Source organism: Bufo bufo, chromosome 8 (genome assembly GCF_905171765.1).
Source record: "Bufo bufo chromosome 8, aBufBuf1.1, whole genome shotgun sequence".
Taxonomy (NCBI): Eukaryota; Metazoa; Chordata; class Amphibia; order Anura; family Bufonidae; genus Bufo; species Bufo bufo.
The window spans coordinates 187,634,772-187,659,095 of NC_053396.1; the positions used below are offsets into that span (position 1 = coordinate 187,634,772).

Below are 24,324 nucleotides of genomic sequence, written 5' to 3' on the forward strand. Positions count from 1 at the left end.
GACAACTTGGCTATAGCCATGTCCACCTTGGGAACGGAACCCCACGATTCCACCAAGGGTTTAGCCATCGGGTACATCAGTTTGAATTTTCTGGTGAGAACTGGACCTTTCTCAGGCTTTCTCCATTCTGTGCGCATCACAGAGAGAAGGGTCTCATCCGCTCTAAAGACACGCTGTGTCCGTCCGGCGGGATCGGAGGACTCCCCCATGTCAACATCCTGGTCCCCCGACCTGATGGACTTGAGTAACTTCTGCGTCCTTTCTGGAGGGAAAAAGCAAGAAGTAAATTCTTCCTCCTCAGAAGAAGATCCTACAGAACAGGGGGTAGGTCTTTCGACCGGTGCGACCACATCCATAGGAGTCTGAGAGGGTCCTGGTAGCGTCTCATTGAGCAGCCGCACCACTCCCTTAATGGAATCATCCACGTCCACGTATGTCTTCGTCCACTGAAACATTTCCTGCATCGTGGGTTCCGTGGATGCCGTGCGACAACTCTCACATCTGGAGTAAGGACAGCTGTCGTCTAGGGGTGTGTTACATTTGTAACACACCAGATGCTTCCTCTTGGCCCCAGCCTTACGCTGATCCGGATCCTTAGGGGAAGCCATAGTCTGTAATTAGAAAGAACACAGGTCATAACACCTACAAATTTACCTGGAGGTGGTGAAACAAGACCTTATGGGGGCCCACCAGCACTAGAAGAAATCAGAGCTGTAAAAGAGGAAACCACAAACCCAAGCCAAGCAATACAAAAATATCTCAAGGCACAGGGAACTCTGGAGCTAGCTTGTGAAAGCGATGCAACCAGAGCACTGACTGACAGGCTCTGGGCGCTTAAGAGGAGGAAGCCCCGCCCCCTAGGCGGGGCCTCAATCGTAACTAGCCCAGAGATATAACAGAGCCTATACAGGCTCAGGCTTGCCCTAAATGTCTCCCCCAACTAATCCTGGAAGCCAGGATGTTTATGGGGAGACAGTTCTAATAGGACTGCTGGTATCCAGGGTAACAGGGGGAGGGGATACCACCTTTAACTCACCCTTGGCCCCTTTACCCAACCTTGACCCATAACAAAAGACACGACAACTGTATCACTTTATTGCTGGATGGTGATCGGCCACAGCTTCTTTATTAAAGCGGCAAACCTTAATAAACCATAATATCGGAACGGTATGCCAAAGGCTGGACTCCCAGCGGGCAAGTTAAACCGTAATCATCCGAGCAGTCTGCCAACCGCTGGACTCCCAGCGGGCAGTTACTCCATCTGCTACCACCATATCTCCGCTGTACTCAAATGCCGCCACGGAGGAGGCCCGTTCTCCCAACGGGGCTCCGACCACCACCCAGCAGAACCGAGTCTGTTTTAGCTCACGTACAGGCCAGAAAAGGAATTGTCCAAATTAACACCCAAAAGGAAGACACCATCAGGTCCCATTAAAAACCAAGGCCAATAAGGCCCGTGATGAGAGCATAGTCCAACCACTTTTCAAATCACTAGTCAGACCACACATAGAGTACTGTGTACAGCTCTGGGCTCAGAGGAGGGCAACTAAAGTAATGACTGGAATGGGGCAACTACAGTACCCTGGAAGATTGGCAAAATAAGGTTTATTCACTGTAGAAAAAAGACGACTAAGGCGAGATCTAATAACTGTGAATAAATATATCAGGGGTCAGTACAGAGATCACTCCCCTCATCTATTTATCCACAGGACTGTGACAAGGGGAACATTCTCTGTGTCTGGAGGTAAGAATGTATTTTCACAACATAGAAGAGGATTATTTACGGTAAGAGCAGTGAGACTATGGGACACTCTGCCTGAGGAGGTGGGTGAGAAAGGGATAATCATATGTCAGGACACATGAGGTCCAGAGCTCTGGAATAGCAAAGGTGCATTACCACAGCGCGGGTCACCAGCATCACCGCGCCTCCGGCGGAACTCTATACCAACCACCTCTGGATGGAGTTATGACCACCAGAATTCCAGGATCCCCGTCCAAAAGACTTCCACCTCTCGAAAAACCAAAGAGCACCCACCAGCCTCTGTTCCTCTCTCCGCACCGCACAGAAGGTATACGAAAGCCAGCCATCGAACCGCTAAACGCCCCAAATCTGAAAGAAAAAACAATTAGGCCGAGCCACAACACGCAAAAGAGGATCGCACAACTAGACACAGAATAGTTATATTTCATCCAAAAAGTATTTTCTTTTTTGTTATTATTATTATTATTATTATTATTTTTATTTTTTTTAAAGACCAAGGTAAATTGTCAAACCATAGTGCACTTGGAAAGAGTAAACGGATGGCTCACTGTGATTGATCACGCTAGGTGCTCTGGATGAAGAGAGCACCCCCCTTGCTCTGGAGAAGGTAAGATACATGCATAAAATTAAAAAGCAACTAACAAAACAATATCCTTAATCGATGAATACTCGATTTTCCTGGAGACCTAGATGTTTCTCACAATTAAATTCCCAGTGTAATAAGCCCATATCATATGGGAGAGTCCCAGTGGAGATGATACAAGCTGTGTAGTAATCAGAATTGTATCCTCAAAGCTCTATATAGAGAACAGGGTTGTGCCTATCCAGACTGGCATAGATAATAAATGCAACCAGATTTATTTTATTTTACCGTACCCGAACAAACCAGTCCGGGTACACACCCCCCGGGCGCCCCGAGCGCCGGCCCAAATCACCCACAAATTGTCAAACCGCCTGGGGGAAACCTAACCTAAAGGGAAAAACAATTGGAGCCCCACCATGCGTGAAGTCATTACAGAATACCAAACGAACCGACCAGCCGGATCGAAACCAGGCGGAGGGGAGGTACCCACCCCTTTATATTAACTGGATCGACATGTATAGACGGACCCCAATCCAGAGTACTATTACCCCATACAAAAATTCTGGAATAACAACCCCCCGCGCAGTGCGGCCTTGAATGAAGAGACAAACACCTTGGAGAAAATATCAATCAGCCAGAACAGAAGGCTGAAGGAGACGGGACGTGACTATCCAAACTAAATACTCCCTAACTATACCGGTATCGCCTACCATACAATGAAACGATACATGCAAATAATGCTTGGAGGGTCACCATGCCTACCTGTGAAGTCCTGTCAAGAGGACCTGTCAGTGGGACTGACCCGCATCACAACCTAGATCCGAACGCGGAATGAAAGGCTGCAGTTTAACAGTGTAACTCCATGAATGGTGTTATATCAAGGCTCCCCCTGAGCGATGTCTACGAACAGACCTGGTTATCCGCTACTGGCTTACCATCTAGTTATACCTGCGACTACTGATTCCGCCATATCCACTCAACTAGGGGCAGCCCTGCTTCGTACAAACCATGTGGCACCAGTATACTAATACCACCCTCACGGCAACCAACCCAGCTGGACTAGAAGAAAGTCTCATGAACTGCTAACATCGTGTACATCTCCCCTGGATTTGACCCAACTGGATCCCACCGCACTGTAACTCCTGTATCACTGGACATGAGGAAAGTGCATCACCACCAAGCTGCCCGCCTGCACAGACATGTTATAAGCTCAGCAGCAGTGCCCAGGTATCAACCATACCAATGGAACCTTGGGCCGGTGACCCGTACCGTAGACTGCAGAAAGAGAAAACCGTAATTGCAGCTGTGATGATATGAACTCACAACCATTTACATTAAAGGAAGGTCCATAGCCACAGGCTATAGAGCTGAATGCTAGAGGGATTACTACTACTGCGTCTCGCCTCCGTATATATGTACTAACCATGTGCAGTGTACTCAAGTTGTGCGTAGTAGGTGTTTCTGGGTGTAGTAGTGCAATATACACTAACCTGGTACAGCTGACTCTCTGCAAGGGCAGGTATAGAATTAGAAATAGTTCGTGACGCCAGTGCCAAGTAAACGGTGGCACGCCGTTTGCGGAAAGCAGAAATAATTTGAGGAAACGTGGTGTTAAAACAGAACTTCAACTTTAGTAGTTTGCAGGCAGAGACAATATTGGAAACGCAGTTCCTCAGCATACAGTCGATTTTGCAATTCGGTCGATGCAGGCAATTCAGTACAGCAGGGTAATTACAGAGTGTTGAACACAGGATTTGCAGCAAAGGAGCTTGCACTCTAACTCTGTCTGATCCTGGAATGTAGCAATTCTTCACCAAGGCCCATTAACCTAAGTCTGGCTTTATATCCTTGATTATGGCTTAAATAAGTACCTCCTCTGTTTCTCTCAGTACCTCTGGCTCCTCTGATCTTTGCCTCTGTCTCTCTCAGCTTCCTCAGGCTCTAGAAACTTCTGAGCTCTGGTCTAGACTGCTTCTGCACTCCACACTAGATCAGGTTACACTGCCTTGCACTTCCCTGACTGGCCTTATATAAACTAGGGCTCCCTAGCTCCCTCTAATGCCTAAGAGCTGGAATGACACCCCTAGCCGGCCTGTACTTGCAAGTTTCATAGCAACAGGGAAATACATGCATTACATTAAATGACATCTTATAAAACTGACATATACCAACTTTCCATAATTAAGGAGGGACGACAGCACACCAAGTGACCTTTGGTAGTGACGGGTATTACAACTCCCGTACACTACATACCCCACTGCTTTAAGCTGAGTACGACCTCGTACTCCATCATGGGTCGCCCAACTGGAATCTCTACCTGAAATAGGAAAATAGACATGCAGGCATACATATATGCAATTCATCTGCATTTACATCAGGTCCAATTGGCAAAGATGCAGGGTAGTGACAAGGGGCGTCGTTCTCTTCTCTCAGGATAATGAATGGAACGGGGGCGCTGACCTGGCACAGCGTAACATTAGAACCAGGATAGTCCATGACAATGAATAAGTCCATGATAAAACAGTAGAAAACGGTATAAAAGTTCTTGGAGGCTCAAATAACAAACATGAGTCCGTACCCAGGTTATTTCTTATCAAATCACAGAGGCTCTCATGCGGTGGAGTCCATCTCTGGGCACAATACTTTAGTATGAAGTTGCACAATAAAATGACAGAATAACAACGGAACTACCCAGGGGTTTCCTGTGGGTGTAGCACAGGCAAGGGCTCACGTGGGGGAGTCCATTCTTGCGCACAAATGTCCAACAAGGTATTCCCAGTAACAACGGTTTGGGAGGAGACGCCACCAGAATAGTCAAAGTCTCCTAAACGGACTGGCGGGCGTCCCCTGGTCATCCGGGTAGACCTTCTCAGTACAGGGGTCTCCTCTTCCCTTAGCAACGAAGTAGAAGGGACAGGAGCAACAGGAGGGTCTCCATCAGCGAGACCCTGGTCAGGAACAACTGGAACAACAATATCCACAAGAGGGGAAACTGGATCCGGGGCATCTTGAACCGGCTCTTCTGGAGGTGAAGAAACAGCAGGGGCCGGAGCAGGCACCAACAAGTTCAACCAAGGTGTCAGAAGCCAATGCATGGGATCAGCGTCATACCTCAGATTACTAACAGCCTGCATAGGATCCTCGGGCTGTATGGCTGACTCTGACACAGGATATTCTGATCCAGAACTCTCGGCACTAGGTTCTGGTGTCAGGCAGAGTTTCAACCGGTTTCGGTGTACAATTTGGGATCCCTTGTCTTCCCGGGTGATCTCATAAGTGTGAGTTCCAACATTTGGGATTGCAGTGACAACATAAGGACTTCGCTCCCACTTACTGTCCAATTTGCTGGTACGACGGTTATTCTTTAACCATACCACGGCCCCTATGGTCAAGGGTTCTGCCTGGGCTGCCTGATCATAGTCTTTCTGCTGCCGGTCTCTAGCAAAGTCCATACGTTCCTGAACAATGGCCTTGGCTGCATCCAATCGCCTTTGATGTTCAGCAACCCAGTCGGTGTTAGGTAATGGGTTAATGCAGTCAGGCACATGTACATCCCATGAATGATCAGCAGGTAATGTCCCTTGGCGCCCAAACATCAAGTAAAAAGGGGTATACCCGGTGGAGCAATGTATGGTATGATTGTATGTGAACATGAGCTGTGGCAACAGACTGGGCCAATCTCCTCTGCTCTCAGGAGGCACGGCCCTCAGCATCTCAATCAAGGTCTGATTCATTTTTTCACATAATCCGTTACCTTGAGGATGGTAGGCCGTTGTCCGGATCTTCTTACAGTTGTGTAAGCGGCACAGTTCATGGAACAGATGGGACTCAAACGCAGGTCCTTGATCGGTGAGGATCTTTTCTGGACATCCATAGGGCAGGAGGAAGTGCTTCCAGAACATTTCGGCTGTAGTCTTGGCTGTCTGGTCTCTCACAGGCACTGCTACAACAAACTTTGTGAAATGGTCAATAATAGTCATGGCATAAGCATACCCTGAGCGACTAGGCTCCAGTTTTACATGGTCGATGGCGACAAGTTCAAGAGGACGGGTACTTACAATGGGTCTCAGTGGTGCCCTCTGATCATGGTGCTCACTTCGTTTCAAGGCACAGGCTACACACTCTCGACACCACTTCTCCATGTCTTCTCTCATGCCCACCCAGTAAAACCGCTGGCGGATAGTAGCCTCAGTCTTTTGGACCCCAAAGTGACCGGATTGATTGTGGTACATCTCCAACACCATACCTGCATCTCGTCGGGGTATGAGAATCTGGTGTACTCTTTCGTTGGACACTGGGTCTAGGCTCCTCCGTAGCAACAGGCCCTTTTGTATGAAGAGTTGGTGGCGCTGTCTCCATAGTTTGATGAGCTCAGGATCTGCACTCTTACGCCGAATCCTCTCAGGGGCTCTGCCACTAGTAATGAAGTCCAACAGCTCACCCAGCACTCTACTTTCAGACTGCAGTCTCACCCACCTTTCTTCTTTAGGTTCAGGCCTATTGGAGGATGAAGGAACTGCAGCTCTGTTATTGGTAGCTCGAGCCTGATCCTGTTGAGCAAATTTGTTATAGAAAGCCGGCATCTCTACATCTTCCCAAGCATCTCGCACATCATCAGGAGCTGTCTCTGTGGGAAGCCTGGATAAAGCATCAGCGTTATCATTAGTACGTCCAGCACGATACTTTACAGAGAAATTATAGTTGGCAAGGCGAGAGGCCCATCTCTGCTCCAAGGCCCCCAATCTAGCTGTATTTAGATGTGCCAGAGGGTTATTGTCAGTGAATGCAATGAACGGGGTGGCGGCTAGATAATCCTTGAATTTTTCTGTCACCGCCCACACTAATGCCAGGAACTCTAGTTTAAAGGAACTATAATTCTGGTCATTTTTCTCAGCTCCTTTCAGGGAGCGGCTTGCATATGCTATCACTCTCTCTTTTCCCTCTTGGATTTGGGCTAACACAGCTCCCAGGCCTTGCTTGCTAGCGTCAGTATAGAGATGGAAGGGCTTGCTATAATCTGGATAACCTAACACTGGAGGCTCGGTCAGTTTCTTTTTTAGCAATTGGAACGCTATCTCTCTTTCCTCATTCCACTCAATGGGCACAGGAGTTCTAGGACTCTTTTTGGGTTGCCCCCTCAAGAGCTCCTGGATAGGATCAGCTATTTGAGCAAAATGGGGGATAAACCGTCTATAGTAGCCGGCAAAACCAAGGAAACTCCTCACCTCTTTGACGGTAGTAGGAACCGGCCAATTACGGACAGCTGCTAACTTATCAGGGTCAGGTTGCACTCCCTCTCCGCTTACTATATGCCCCAGGTATCTTACTGCAGGTTTGAGCAGGTGGCACTTGGATGGCTTTACCTTCAAGCCATATTTGATAAGGATTTCAAATACTTCTGCCAAATGTTTCAGATGGTCCTCATATGTTTTTGAGTACACAATGACGTCATCTAGATACAGCAGCACTGTTTCGAAGTTTTTGTGACCCAAACACCGCTCCATTAGTCTCTGGAAAGTCCCTGGGGCATTACATAGCCCGAACGGCATACAATTGAACTCAAACAGGCCCATGGGAGTAGTGAAAGCAGTCTTTTCTCTATCTGCAGGGGCCATGGGTACTTGCCAGTAGCCACTGGTCAAGTCCAATGTGGAGAAATAGGCAGAGGAGCCCAGAGCAGTTAGTGACTCCTCAATGCGGGGCAGTGGGTATGCGTCTTTGTGGGTTATTTGATTAATTTTCCTATAATCCACACAGAAACGGATACCCCCGTCCTTCTTCTTTACAAGGACCAGGGGTGCAGCCCACGGACTACGGCTGTCCCGGATTACATTAGAGTCTTTCATCTCTTGGATCATTTCCTTTACAGTCTGATATGAAGTAGGCGGTAAAGGTCTGTACCTCTCCTTGATAGGAGGATGAGAGCCAGTAGGTATAGTGTGTTGTATGGCACTCACCTCACCATAATCAGTGGCATGCTTACTGAAGGCCTGGTGGTGCTCTTTGACAAGCTGTATAATCCCTTCTTGTTGCCGTTGGGGGGTATTCTCGTCCCCGACATGGAGCTCTTCCCACCAGGGCACTTGTGGCTGGGTCACCGGCGAACATACGCGGCCTGCAGCTGACGGCTTTTCTGTCACTGGAAGACGAATGATGTCTTGGAAGGACACCTGGGACAGCTGGGCAACAGGGCAATGCTTAGTAAGCGCAACAGGATGATTACTCAGATTAATCAGACGGACAGGTACTTTACCTTGGGAGACGTTCACCAGGCACTTGGCAGCTCTCACATAAGGATAATCCTCCATCTGGATCGGTTCCACCAGGGCTGGATAATCTCGGCCTTCGACTCCCAGGACAGCACGACACCACAAAAGAGTTTGAGAATTAGGAGGCAAAGTCACAGGCTTAATATCACGGATCCTGGCAGTACAAATCTCTCCTTTCTCATTAGCAAACCTCTGCTGGGCACTTAACACAGTAATAGTCTTTTGAATCACCCTCCTGGAAGCAGAGGAAGCAGTGGGTAAAGTCTGATGTAATACGGCCAGTATTTCTGAATAACAGTTTCTGAAGACATTGGTGCCTAGAATGACAGGATGTCCTCCTCTGTTGACGGCTTGTACTACGATCACTCCCTGTTGAGGCAGGGTTACTTCTCCCACCTGCAGGGTGGGTTCCCAGTATCCATGAACCTTTACTGGTTTGCCATTGCTGGCGATAATCTCCACCCAGGATTCAGGCGGCTGGGTCAATTGGTTGGTGTCCCAGAACCTTTCAAAGGCGGGCAGCTGAATGGTAGTGACCTGAGACCCAGTATCTAATAAGGCTTCAAAGGGGACCCCGTTGATCTCTATATTGATTTTAGGATGGGATCCTACATACCGTGGCATCCAATTTGGATCTTCTGGACCTAGTGTTCTACCTCCCGAGGGGTGGTCCTCAGCCTCAGGGGTTGCCCTGTTTAACTGCCAGCACGTGGATTCTGTGTGTCCCAGCTTTTTGCAGTATGTACACACGGGCTTCTTGCGACCTCTATTACGCCTCCCAGGATCCCTGGGGTGAGTCTCTTGGTATGGAGGTGAGAACGGCCTAGGAGATGACAGGAATTCTTCTTCTGTCATTATGGGTTTTTCCCATTCCTCTATTTTTCTGCACACTTTCTCTAAACTTTTAGTGAGGTGATTTACTTGCTCTGTCAGCATGGCAATAGTATCAGTAGCTGACACTTGAACAGCTTGGCCGGCCTCAGCTCGGTTAGTGATAAGCGGTTTTGGCCTGCAGGCTGATGACTCAGGTGGGGTGCTCAACTCAGGAGATACGGTGGACCCCAGGATCTTTATAGCCAGTTCTTTAAAGTCTAGAAAGGCACTGTTAGGGTGCTGGGCAGACAGCATCTTTAACTGGGTCCTTATTTGTTCACTAGACACCCCGTTGATAAATTGTTCCCTCAGGGTCTGGTCCTGGTTATCAGCCTCTTTGGGATCTATCTGAATTACAGCCCCTAAAGCCTCCTGAAGTGATAGGGCATAGTCACGGAGGGACTCACCGGGTTTCTGTCTCTTGCCAAAGAAGTGCATCTTTACCTCTGAGGCAGTCCTAGTTTCAAAAGTGGCTCTGAGGCGGGTGAAGATCTGTTCTAGAGTACTCCGCTCAGTAGCAGGCCATGATAACACTTCCCTGCGGGCAGCCCCCTCCAGTTGCGCCAGCATGATTTCCATTTGCTGGTCGGCATTTATAGGGTATAATCTGAATAGTGCCAGCAACTTTTCCTCAAAGTCCCGTAGGGTATGGGTCTCTCCCCTGTAGCGGGGGAACCATGGGGCCCCGAAATAGTAGGGCATGGTAAAGGGCATCATGCTGGGGGCCGCCGGATGACCAGGAGCCGCAAGCTCTCCTGGGGCCGGCTGTTCAGGCACTCCTGGCTCTGACATGGTAGTCTATTGAGAGGTGGCCGCTGGCGACTAAAGAGGCCGGTGCACTCCCCTTCCCTCCGGTTACAAGTGCTTACCGGTATCGTCGGGCTTGCGCAGGTCAAGTCTCGCGAGGTTCCGGACGTCCTGAGCACCCGATGACGCAGGAGAAGCAGGGCCGCGGCGGTGCGATGATCAAGAGGGGCGGGACTCTCTGTGTCTTTGCAGGGATCCGCCCACGAATGTCCTCAGCGGCGCGGGAAACTTTACTCCAGGCAGCCGGTGGCCATCTTTAGCAAAACGCTGTCCATTCACTGACAGCAAGCAGGATTGTAAAAAGTCCACAAAACCACACTCCAATGCGGCGATTCTCTTCCTCTGTGTAGCGCAACACTGCACAGCGCTTTTTAGAAGTTTTTGGTACACTTTGGGTATAATTTTCAGTCCACAAAGTCCACTTGAATAAAACAGGAAAGTTGTCACTTTGGTCACAGGGCAACTGTATAAGGCACAAAGTTCACGCTTCTTGCACTATAAAGCGTGCGAATCCTGTTCGTGACAGCCAAAAGAGAGGTGCAGTGTACTCAAGTTGTGCGTAGTAGGTGTTTCTGGGTGTAGTAGTGCAATATACACTAACCTGGTACAGCTGACTCTCTGCAAGGGCAGGTATAGAATTAGAAATAGTTCGTGACGCCAGTGCCAAGTAAACGGTGGCACGCCGTTTGCGGAAAGCAGAAATAATTTGAGGAAACGTGGTGTTAAAACAGAACTTCAACTTTAGTAGTTTGCAGGCAGAGACAATATTGGAAACGCAGTTCCTCAGCATACAGTCGATTTTGCAATTCGGTCGATGCAGGCAATTCAGTACAGCAGGGTAATTACAGAGTGTTGAACACAGGATTTGCAGCAAAGGAGCTTGCACTCTAACTCTGTCTGATCCTGGAATGTAGCAATTCTTCACCAAGGCCCATTAACCTAAGTCTGGCTTTATATCCTTGATTATGGCTTAAATAAGTACCTCCTCTGTTTCTCTCAGTACCTCTGGCTCCTCTGATCTTTGCCTCTGTCTCTCTCAGCTTCCTCAGGCTCTAGAAACTTCTGAGCTCTGGTCTAGACTGCTTCTGCACTCCACACTAGATCAGGTTACACTGCCTTGCACTTCCCTGACTGGCCTTATATAAACTAGGGCTCCCTAGCTCCCTCTAATGCCTAAGAGCTGGAATGACACCCCTAGCCGGCCTGTACTTGCAAGTTTCATAGCAACAGGGAAATACATGCATTACATTAAATGACATCTTATAAAACTGACATATACCAACTTTCCATAATTAAGGAGGGACGACAGCACACCAAGTGACCTTTGGTAGTGACGGGTATTACAACTCCCGTACACTACACATGTCCTGTATGTCATTGTTGAAAGGCCAAATAAAACGCTTATATATTTTATTTTTTTATTTTTTATATATACACACGGCCTAGTGCCCGCAGATAGGAGCATAACAGGCAGTACTACTTTTTTTTTTTTTTTTTTTTAAATACTACACTCCATGCTGAAAGGGAAATTGGGAGAACACCCGACAGGACTGATCTATCCTGAAAAACATCCGCAAAAAAGGCCAGCCAATAAACAAGACACAAGATAGAAGCAAGGCTTCTCATGCAGGAGAATATAAACATACATAATAAATATATACATCGATCAAACCTGTTTATTTATTTATATATGTATATATTCCATTTTTTTTTTTATCCATAAAATTACATTGTTAAATCATTTATTATTAGTATAATTTCATTTTTAATCACGTTTTATTTTAATTATTATTATTTTTTTTTTTATATAATACCTAGATATATATATATATATATATATATATATACTCAGTTCCATTATTTTTTTTTATTTTTTTTATAATACCCTTTGTTATTCATTTGTATATTTTAATGCCTATAATATATTAATTCGGTTAGTAATTTTTTATTATTTTTTTTTAAACGTATAGACAGAAAAAACCTCCATATATGCTAATGATATCCCGTTGCTCAGGGCTGCACCTGAGTTGCCCAATTTCCAGGAAAATATGTGCGGGTAACCTACAGGCTCTGTAAATCCACCCTATTTTTAAGCCATTAAGCGACCATCGAGATTGTTTTTTTTTTAAAAAAATTTTTTTATTTATTAAGGCAGGGACACCGCCTCTACCAGTGATTCTAACTCTGCACAAGAACCATCCTCCCCGCAGTACTCACCAGTCACAGAGAGGGACGGAACCTCCAAAGGAGCGGGTACGGGCTGCAGCGACCAGGCCGAGCCCTGGAGTGACGGTCAGGCAACAGCCTCGATACGGTGATTGTATAACCAGACTCCTCCGATGCGCCTGACATCCGTCCTAAAGACGATGATAAGCGCCACCTGAGGATCTGGAGCGCCCATTTCTCCCTGAAACCCAGGAACGGCGACAGGACTGGCGCATGTGGAATCCATTACGGCCATGCCTCCAGGCAATCTAAGGGAAGAAAAAAAAAAAAAACGCACCTGTGCCTGCGTTAAGGGGAGGAAGGAGGGAAGGGGGTGTCGCCATAATGGCTGCAAATAAGACCCAGAGAGTCTCATTGTACGGAAGGGGCTCTGATCGCAAAGCTGGGACAGTAGGAATACCCCTTAGAAGCCATAGGCACAGGTGCACCGAAATCGGACATGGCAAGCACGAGGGGTTATCTATAATACTGGACAGGAGACTGGGGGAAGCTAAAACAAGCAGCACATATGAAAACTCGCCTGCCCAGCGGTGCCCAGTACGGGACCCGGTAAACGCTGCAGGGGAAGGGGGGCGGGAGTTAGGCGAAGCGACCTAGCTTGCGCCATGGGAGCTAAAGGAGGCCGTCCAAAGCAGCAGGGGGAGGGGTGAGGACCCCATATTGCCCTGTATTACCGGGGAGACCAACAATCCCGCCCGGCTTGCTTAGCCCTAACGCCATGGAACAGAAGCTGGGAAGGGGGATAGGCGTGTTGACACAGCGCAGCACCACAGACATCACAGGATGGGTCGAAAGAAACGGCGCACACACGCGGGAAACTGGGGGATAATAAAAGTCGGGGGGGGGGTAGGAGGAACGGCGAGCAGACCGCCGGACCTTCGCTGAAGCGCTGGAGCTGCATGTATACCGCAGCAGCAGCTGCACAAAGCCCCAGAAGCAGGCACAGGGGAGGAGGATGGCAGGGTAGAGCTCAAGCTGCTCTAACAGAGCACAGCTAACCCTCCCCTCCTCATGTAACTCACCAGGAAGCAGCTCAAAAGGGCAGAACCACCTGTGGACTCCTGGTGTGGACAGAGCAAAGGGGTATGTCCATACCAATCTGCTTCCACTTGCAAGAGGAAGTGACCAGGACAGAGAGAAGGTATATGTGACCTTTAGGATTTCCTGCACCGCCCCCATCCTGTCTAAGGAGGTTCCCCAGTGATTAACCCTCAATGACCCTAATTTGCAACCTACTTAACCATTACTGAGACGGGGCCAGATTCCTAAATACCCCTAAGGGGAAAAGGGGGGAGGGGGAGGACCATCAGTCCCTAAGCACCCTCCCTATACAGTCAGGCGCTTTCCAAAATGGTGAGGTTTAAACCCTCACTGCATCGCTACGAAAAACCGGAAGTGACGTAGCGCACCTAGTGCGCGTCACTTCCGGAAGATGGCGGCGCCCATAGCGCCGCACACATGCGGCAATGAAAGGACGGGATACCGCAGCTGAGTTGGAGGAAGAGGGGAGGGGACACCCCTCTCCCCGACGGTACCCCAGAGACAAAAATCGCCGCGATCAGGCCTAAGATAAAGGCACTGAGAGGCCAAGAAGGGTCAAACTTTTTTTAGAACAAGGAAAAAAAGAGCCCCTAGCACTCTTCAGCTCCCTGAGGGGGAGCGACACGCCAGTCCACCTGTCCAGAGGACTGAAAAAAACACGGTGGGCTGGGGGGTGATCTCCTCCCTTTCAGGGAGCTGAAGATCGTTTATTGGTTCTTGGGCTCATTAAAATTCCGCCGGTCCTACCAATCCACAGGGGCAGTTAACCCCATCTGTGCTGCTGGTAGGACGTAAGGGAATATCTATTTTTAGCACATCCTGCGCTAAATATCATACAATAGTTAGGCTGCTGCAGACAGCAACATTAGCTGCGTCACATCTCCAGTGTAAAGTGTGCGCTTAAAAAATGTATCTGTGACATACAGTTTACTTTTTCCGTAGACGGTGTCCGCTTCTGACAGTGACCATACCAGGGCCACATCTCCAGTGTAACGTGTGCATAATTTTTTTTTATCTGACATACAGTGTATTTTTTTCAATAGACGGTGTCCACTTCTGACAGTGACATTACCAGGGCCACATCTAAAGTGTAACGTGTGCGCTTCAAAAATTTATCTGTGGCATACAGTGCACTTTTTTGCGTAGATGCTGCGGACAGTGACATTACCGGTGGTACCTCTCCTGTATAACGTTTCCTCATCCCAAATACCTTTGGCATTCCCTATAATTTTTCATTAGCCTCTGGTGACAGCATTGATATTATCTGCGGGATATCTCCTGTGTGACGTTTCCACATCCCAAATACCTTTTTAAATTTGTGCATACACTTCCAAATCCTACGTTACTGTACGTGTGACAGACTTTCAATCATATATAACATTTAATATGAAGAAGGCGAGCAGTAAGGGACTGTGCAGTGGCCGTGATGCTGATGGTTCACGCAGAGGCCGTGGCCCTGGGCACGGTGAAACTGTGCCTGCTGCCGGAGCACAAGAAAAACTATCATCCACAATACCTAGCTTCTTGTCCCAGTTTGCAGGGCGGTGCAGGACACCACTCTTAAAGTCAGATCAGTGCGACAAGGTGGTCGGTTGGATTGCAGCAGATAATGCTTCCAGTCGGTTAAGCACCACCCTGTCTTCCACCAACTCCAGTCTCAGTAGCCAAGAGTCTGCTCAACCCAATCCTCACCCTGATCCTCCTTCCTCCCACCATGGAGAGTCTGGGCAAACAAGTGATCCCACACTCGGATATTCTGAGGAGCACTTTTCAGCGCCATTCCTTGATTTGGCCCTCTCGCCAAGCACGCTTGAAGGGGGACAGATCTTGTGCCCTAAATCCAAAACTCTTGAGCATCCACAATCACAAGATGACAGTGGGGAACGGCAATTACTGTTTAATGAGGTGGATGATGATGAGACACAGTTGACAATAACTCAATGGCAATTACTGTCTCAAGAGGTTGATGAAGAGAATGAGACACAGTTGTCAATCACTGAGGTAGTGGTTAGGTCAACAAGTCAGGAGGATGAGCAGAGTGAGGAAGTGGAAGAGAAGGTGGTGGACGATGAAGTCACTGACCCAACCTGGGAAGGTTGAAAGCCGAGCGAGGACAGCAGTACAGAGGGGGAGGGATCTGATGCACCGCAACAGGCTGGAAGAGGCATTGTGGTGGGAAAAGGGAGAAGGCAGGCAGGCCACACCAAGCAGGCCCACAACTGTTCCCCGGAGCACACCTTGCGTAAATCTCCCTTGCCAAGGGGTAGGTGTTCCGTAGTATGGACACTTTGTGAGGAAAGTGCGGACGACAAAACAATTGTAACTGAAAGCCTGTGCTATACAAAAATAAGCAGGGGCTTGAATACCAGCAACCTCACCACCACCAGCATGATCCGCCACATGGCATCAAAGCACCGTAATAGGTGGGCCGAATGCCTGGGTCCACAATCTGTGTCTGCGGGCCAATCCCCTGCCTCCTGCCCTGCACCTGGACCTTCGCAAGCACCATCAGCGAGCACATCCACTTCCGTGTCCCAGCGCAGCATACAAATGTCCTTACCCCAGGCAGTTGAATGCAAGCGCAAATACTCAGCCACCCACCCACAGGCCATAGCACTAAATGCGCAGCTTTCCAAATTACTGGCCCTGGAAATGTTGCCATTTAGGCTTGTGGACACTGAGGCCTTCCGCAGCCAGATGTCAGCGGCCGTCCCGCGTTACGCAGTCAACAGCCGCCACTATTTTTCAAGGTGTGCCGTGCCCGCCTTACACCAACATGTGTCCCATAACATCACACGTGTCCTGACCAACGCAGTTACTGGGAAGGTCCACTTAACCACTGACACATGGACATGTGTGTTTGGCCAGGGATGCTACATTTTCCTGACGGCACACTGGGTGAATGTTGTGGAGGCTGGGAGCGAGTCGTACCCTGGGATGGCACAGGTGATACCGACGCCAAGGATTGCGGGCCCTACGTCAATCAAGGTTTCCGCCAGCACCTACGTTAGTGGCTCCAACACCCACTTCTCCTCCACCTCCTCCATCACTTCTACCTTCCAATTATCCGCGTGCAGCACCAGTTAGTCATCAGTCAGTAGCTGCAAGCAGTGTCGCACTGCAGTGGGGAAGTGGCAACAGGCCAGCTGAAGCTGATATACTTAGAGGATAAACAGCACACCACCGCAGAGCTGTGGCAGGGGATAAAGGACCAGACTGAGCTGTGGCTCTCGCCACTCAACCTAGAACCGGGCATGGTTGTGTCTGATAATGGCCGTAACTTGGTGGCGGCTTTGGAGTTCGGCAAGCTCAGACACATCCCATGCCTAACCCACGTCTTAAATTTAGTGGTTCAGCTGTTTCTCAAAACCTACCCCAATTTGCCTAAGATACTGGTGAAGGTGCGACACGTGTTTGCACATTTTCGACATTCCACATGTTGGCCAGGCTTTGAGCAGCAGAGGCCAGGCTTTGAGCAGCAGAGGGCAGTAGTGGAATACCAGTTTCAACATGGTCATCTCTCATTCCTCTGGTGGAGAGGACGAGCAAAACATTGCAATACCAGAAGATCCTTGTTGAAAAATTGCTCCAAAACTTTCCATCTGACAACGCTGGTGGCAGAGTCCATAGTTCTTTGGAAAACCGAGGAGGGGAGACAAGGGGAGCACACAGCAGTTCCAACAGGGCAACACTTTTCAAAGCCAGGGACAGTTTCATGACGACCCGCCAGCGACCTCACCCTGATGCGTGGCCTAGTGTCACAAGGAGGGAAAAATGTTGGAAGATGTTGAAGTAGTACATAGCAGACCTTGTCAGCATCCTCAATTACCCCTCAGTGCCTTACAACTACTGGGTGTCCAAGCTGGACATGTGGAACGATCTGGTGCTCTACGCCTTGGAGGTGCTGGCCAGCGTTTTGTCTGAGCGGGTATTAAGTGCTGCTGGTGGCATTATAACAGATAAGCGTATCCGCCTGTCAACTAAAAAAAATGCTTACAGGTTGACTCTTATAAAAATGAACAAGGCCTGAATTGACCATGACTTCTCGACTCCACCAGAGGAAAGCTGATGAACATTAAGGCACTTTAAATGTGTTGTTTATAATGGACTGAATACACTGTATTCCCATGCACAAACAAGGGTATATGGTTGAATCTTCCTTTTCTCATCTTCCTTTTCCTCTTCCATCATATCAACATGCTTATTTATCGCATATAATACCCTCGCATATATACCCTTCGCATATAATGTTTTACAGGGTCAGCTCACCTGAAGGCCCTTGCATATAATTTTTTAGAGAGTCAGCTCACCAGCAGGCCCCCACCTACAATATTTTACAGGGTCAGCTAACCAGCAGGCCCTCGCATATAATTTTTTAGAGGGTCTGCTCACCAGCAGGCCGTCGCATATAATGTTTTACAGGGTCAGCTCACCAGCAGACCCTAACCTACAATGTTTTACAGGGTCAGCTCACTAGCAGGCCCTCGCATATAATGTTTTACAGGGTCAGCTCACCAACAGGCCTTCACCTACAATCTTTTACAGGGTCAGCTCACCTGAAGGCCCTCGCATATAATTTTTTTAGAGGTCAGCTCACCAGCAGGCCCTCATCTACAATGTTTTACTGGGGCAGCTCACCAGCAGGCCCTCACATATAATTTTTTAGAGGGTATGCTCACCAGCAGGCCCTCGCATATAATGTTTTACAGAATCAGCTCACCAGCAGGCCCTCACCTACAATGTTTTACAGGGTCAGCTCACCAGCAGGCCCTCGCATATTATATTTTAGAGGGTCAGCTCACTAGCAGGCCCTCGCATATAATGTTTTATAGGGTCAGCTCACCAGCAGGCCCTCATCTACAATGTTTTACAGGGTCAGCTCTCCAGCAGGCCCTCGCATATAATTTTTTACAGGGTCAGCTCACCAGCAGGCCCTCGCATATAATTTTTTACATGGTCAGCTCACCAGCAGGCCCTCGCATATAATTTTTTACAGGGTCAGCTCACCAGCAGGCCTTCAACTACAATCTTTTACAGGGTCAGCTCACCTGAAGGCTCTCGCATAAAAATTTTTAGAGGGTCAGTTTACCAGCAGGCCCTCACCTACAATGTTTTACAGGTTCAACTTACCAGCAGGCCCTCGCATATAATTTTTTAGAGGGTCAGCTCACCAGCAGGCCTTCAACTACAATCTTTTACAGGGTCAGCTCACCTGAAGGCCCTCGCATATAATGTTTTAGAGGGTCAGATCACCTGCAGGCCCTCGCATATAATTTTTAGAGGGTCAGCTCACCAGCAGACCCTCACCTACAATCTATTACAGGGTCAGATCACCAGCAGGCCCTCACATGTAATGTTTTACAAGATCAGCTCACCAGCAACTGGGAGGAGAGAGGAGAAGAAGAGGTGAGTGTTGAGCTTACCGCGACTTATGCGTTGACAGCTCAGGCTGCAGATGGTAACACTATTGTCAGCAGCAGACACGTTAAAAAAAGACCACACTGCGGAGCCATGTGCCGGCGTCCTGGAAGCGCCAGATGTGACCATGCATGGTGGATGGCTCGTTCCAGATACATTAGCAGTCTGCTTTTTGCCTCCTGTGCACTGTAAGTTCTGCCTGCTTCTCCTCCTTCTCCTCCCTATCTGCTGCTCCATCTCTTCCTCTGAACTCCCCTCCTCTTCCTCTCTTGTGGGCACCCACGTGACGTCCACCGACACGTCATCATCGGATTTGTCATCTTCACCACCACTGACATTAGAGATCTCGGAATAGCAACAGCGGGGACCACCCTCCTAGGGCTGATCTGGGTACTGTCGTCAGACAGCTGGGTGGCGGCCGTTGCTACATCCTCTTCCTCATCCGATGCCAATAATGGCTGCGCATCGGTAAGGTATTGTAATGGATGGGAAAATAATTCCTCTGACTCGAGCGGATGGGATATGGTGGTGGTGGTGTCTTTGGGGGTGCACACAGCAGAGAGTGAAAAGGGCGCAGATAGAGAGGATGAGGAGGGTGCAGAAGCGGAAGGCTGAGTGAGCCACTCAACCAAGTCTGGTGCGTCCTTTGATGTAATCGCACGCACCTTCTGCAACTTCCCACTTAGGCTGCAGCCTGGTGCAACTGCCTGACCCCTACCACCCCTGCGGAATGGCCTTCCTCTTCCTCTGCCTGTCATTTTCAAAATGACCCTGTGACAAAAGTCCCTATAGAAGAGCAGTATTTGTGGAAGAAGGTATATCACACCCCTGCCTCAATCAGTTTTTTGGGGGGCAACTGGTAAATCACAACAGTAGAAATTATTGGTTTCAATAGTGTTTGTCACTCTGTGTAGATGCGGTAACGCAGCAAAACCGCAAACAAATGCTGCACTACCTAAATGCACTATATAGAAAGTATATTATTGGTATATAATACCCCTGCTTCAATCATTTTTTGGGGGATGCAACTGGTTAATCACACCAGTAGAAATGATTTCTTCAAAAAATGTTTTTCACTCTCTGTAGATGCGGTAACGCAGCAAAACCGCAAACAAATGCTGCACTGCCTAAATGCACTATATAGAAAGTATATTATTGGTATATAAGGCTACTTTCACATTTGCGTTCAGGGTTCCGCTTGTGAGTTCCGTTTGAAGGCTCTCACAAGCGGCCACGAACGGATCCGTAGAGCCCCAATGCATTCTGAGTGGATGCGGATCCGCTCAGAATGCATCAGTCTGGCAGCGTTCAGCCTCCGTTCCACTCAGCAGGCGGACATCCGAACGCAGCTTGCAGCGCTTGGGTGTCCGCCTGGCCGTGCGGAGCCAAACGGATCCGTCCAAACTTACAATGTAAGTCAATGGGGACGGATCCGTTTGAAGTTGACACAATATGGTGCAATTTCAAACGGATCCGTCCCCCATTGACTTTCAATGTAAAGTCTGGACGGATCCGTCTGACTAACTTTCACACAAATAATTTTTTCTGAACTATAATGCAGACGGATCCGTTCTGAATGGATCCCAACGTTTGCATTATAGGAGCGGATCCGTCTGTGCAGACATCAGACGGATCCGCTCTAAACGCAAGTGTGAAAGTAGCCTAACACCCCTGCCTCAATCAGTTTCTTTGGGGGGCAACTGGTTAATCACACCAGTAGAAATTATTTGTTCCAATAGCGTTTGGCACTTTGTGTGGCTGCAGTATCGCAGCAGAACCGCACACAACTGCTGCAGAATACAATTGCACTATAATATACTTTCTATGTTAGAAAGTATATTCTAAGTATATTACACCCCTCAGTATAGCACACCTATCGATAGCACACCTATACCAGTCCTTTAAAGGACTTTTGTGGCCCTATTAGCTAGCAATTTGTGTCCCTAACAGTCTGTCCCTGCTCCACACAGCAACCTCTCCCTACACTGGCAAAAGGCAGAATGTAAAATGGCGGCCAGATCAGGTTTATTTATAAGGTAGGGGGTATGTCTATGTGCTGAAACGTCTCAATTGGCTGTCCTGCACCACCTGATGGATGTGTCATGGGTCAAAGTTCTTCACAATGAAAAAGAATATGAAGGGCGCAAATATTGCCATATGTTCGCATGTTCGGCGAATCGCGAACACGCAAAGTTCGCCGCGGAACGACTGTCGGGCAAACCGCAAGGCCATCTCTACCAGCAGACCTTTAACTACAATCTTTTACAGGGTTAGCTCACCTGAAGCCCCTCGCATATAATGTTTTAGAGGGTCAGCTCACTGTCAGGCCCGCACCTAAAATCTTTTACAGGGTCAGCTCACCAGCAGGCCCACACCTCAAATCTTTTACAGGTTCAGATCACCAGCAGGCCCTCACATATAATGTTTTACAAGATCAGCTCACCAGCAGGCCCTCGCATATAATTTTTTTAGAGGTCAGCTCACCAGCAGGCCCTCATCTACAATGTTTTACTGGGGCAGCTCACCAGCAGGCCCTCACATATAATTTTTTAGAGGGTATGCTCACCAGCAGGCCCTCGCATATAATGTTTTACAGAATCAGCTCACCAGCAGGCCCTCACCTACAATGTTTTACAGGGTCAGCTCACCAGCAGGCCCTCGCATATTATATTTTAGAGGGTCAGCTCACTAGCAGGCCCTCGCATATAATGTTTTATAGGGTCAGCTCACCAGCAGGCCCTCATCTACAATGTTTTACAGGGTCAGCTCTCCAGCAGGCCCTCGCATATAATTTTTTACAGGGTCAGCTCACCAGCAGGCCCTCGCATATAATTTTTTACATGGTCAGCTCACCAGCAGGCCCTCGCATATAATTTTTTACAGGGTCAGCTCACCAGCAGGCCTTCAACTACAATCTTTTACAGGGTCAGCTCACCTGAAGGCTCTCGCATAAAAATTTTTAGAGGGTCAGTTTACCAGCAGGCCCTCACCTACAATGTTTTACAGGTTCAACTTACCAGCAGGCCCTCGCATATAATTTTTTAGAGGGTCAGCTCACCAGCAGGCCTTCAACTACAATCTTTTACAGGGTCAGCTCACCTGAAGGCCCTCGCATATAATGTTTTAGAGGGTCAGATCACCTGCAGGCCCTCGCATATAATTTTTAGAGGGTCAGCTCACCAGCAGACCCTCACCTACAATCTATTACAGGGTCAGATCACCAGCAGGCCCTCACATGTAATGTTTTACAAGATCAGCTCACCAGCAGGTAGTGACGGACGAACATCGCCCGGGACGGTCTGCGAACGCGATCAAATGTTCGCGAACCGCAAGTTCGTGGCAGGCCCCATTCACTTTATGGCAGGCGAACCTGAAAAACCTTCAGCTCATATTTGCAGCCAGACTTACTAGAAGTACACAAATAGTCCCACAACATGGACAGTGATATACCAGAGGGGATCATTGGCAAAAATTCCCACAAACAATATGTATTTTAATCAGGGGCCAATTTTATGCGTCTTAAAGGGAAACTCGTAAAAATGTGCCCTGATGGAGCCTAGAAAAATGTTATTCCCTATCGTGTAATGTATAAAAATGTGCAGCACTCCACGTTTTTGTATCCTGCAGAGTCTATTTTAAAAAATGCATACATTAACGTAATTTTTTTTTCTACCATGGAACAGTATGGTGAACTGTACGGCATCAGTCTGAGGCATCTGTTAACGCATAAATTTCTGGTATGCGACGATGGCACGGTGGAAGGTGAAGTGGAGGACAACTGGGAGGAGAGAGGAGAAGAAGAGGTGAGTGTTGAGCTTACCGCGACTTATGCGTTGACAGCTCAGGCTGCAGATGGTAACACTATTGTCAGCAGCAGACACGTTAAAAAAAGACCACACTGCGGAGCCATGTGCCGGCGTCCTGGAAGCGCCAGATGTGACCATGCATGGTGGATGGCTCGTTCCAGATACATTAGCAGTCTGCTTTTTGCCTCCTGTGCACTGTAAGTTCTGCCTGCTTCTCCTCCTTCTCCTCCCTATCTGCTGCTCCATCTCTTCCTCTGAACTCCCCTCCTCTTCCTCTCTTGTGGGCACCCACGTGACGTCCACCGACACGTCATCATCGGATTTGTCATCTTCACCACCACTGACATTAGAGATCTCGGAATAGCAACAGCGGGGACCACCCTCCTAGGGCTGATCTGGGTACTGTCGTCAGACAGCTGGGTGGCGGCCGTTGCTACATCCTCTTCCTCATCCGATGCCAATAATGGCTGCGCATCGGTAAGGTATTGTAATGGATGGGAAAATAATTCCTCTGACTCGAGCGGATGGGATATGGTGGTGGTGGTGTCTTTGGGGGTGCACACAGCAGAGAGTGAAAAGGGCGCAGATAGAGAGGATGAGGAGGGTGCAGAAGCGGAAGGCTGAGTGAGCCACTCAACCAAGTCTGGTGCGTCCTTTGATGTAATCGCACGCACCTTCTGCAACTTCCCACTTAGGCTGCAGCCTGGTGCAACTGCCTGACCCCTACCACCCCTGCGGAATGGCCTTCCTCTTCCTCTGCCTGTCATTTTCAAAATGACCCTGTGACAAAAGTCCCTATAGAAGAGCAGTATTTGTGGAAGAAGGTATATCACACCCCTGCCTCAATCAGTTTTTTGGGGGGCAACTGGTAAATCACAACAGTAGAAATTATTGGTTTCAATAGTGTTTGTCACTCTGTGTAGATGCGGTAACGCAGCAAAACCGCAAACAAATGCTGCACTACCTAAATGCACTATATAGAAAGTATATTATTGGTATATAATACCCCTGCTTCAATCATTTTTTGGGGGATGCAACTGGTTAATCACACCAGTAGAAATGATTTCTTCAAAAAATGTTTTTCACTCTCTGTAGATGCGGTAACGCAGCAAAACCGCAAACAAATGCTGCACTGCCTAAATGCACTATATAGAAAGTATATTATTGGTATATAAGGCTACTTTCACATTTGCGTTCAGGGTTCCGCTTGTGAGTTCCGTTTGAAGGCTCTCACAAGCGGCCACGAACGGATCCGTAGAGCCCCAATGCATTCTGAGTGGATGCGGATCCGCTCAGAATGCATCAGTCTGGCAGCGTTCAGCCTCCGTTCCACTCAGCAGGCGGACATCCGAACGCAGCTTGCAGCGCTTGGGTGTCCGCCTGGCCGTGCGGAGCCAAACGGATCCGTCCAAACTTACAATGTAAGTCAATGGGGACGGATCCGTTTGAAGTTGACACAATATGGTGCAATTTCAAACGGATCCGTCCCCCATTGACTTTCAATGTAAAGTCTGGACGGATCCGTCTGACTAACTTTCA

General features: G+C 48.5%; 1 long non-coding RNA gene across 1 annotated transcript; it reads right to left on the reverse strand.

Annotated features, from left to right (window-relative positions):
• Positions 1-2,033: 2,033 nt before the first annotated feature.
• Positions 2,034-12,746, reverse strand: LOC121009438. The gene is made up of 3 exons (XR_005780753.1): positions 12,512-12,746; positions 5,211-5,213; positions 2,034-2,095 (listed from the first exon to the last, which is right to left on the reverse strand). It is a non-coding gene; the product is annotated as an uncharacterized LOC121009438 (long non-coding RNA).
• Between the last annotated feature and the right edge of the window lie 11,578 nt (positions 12,747-24,324).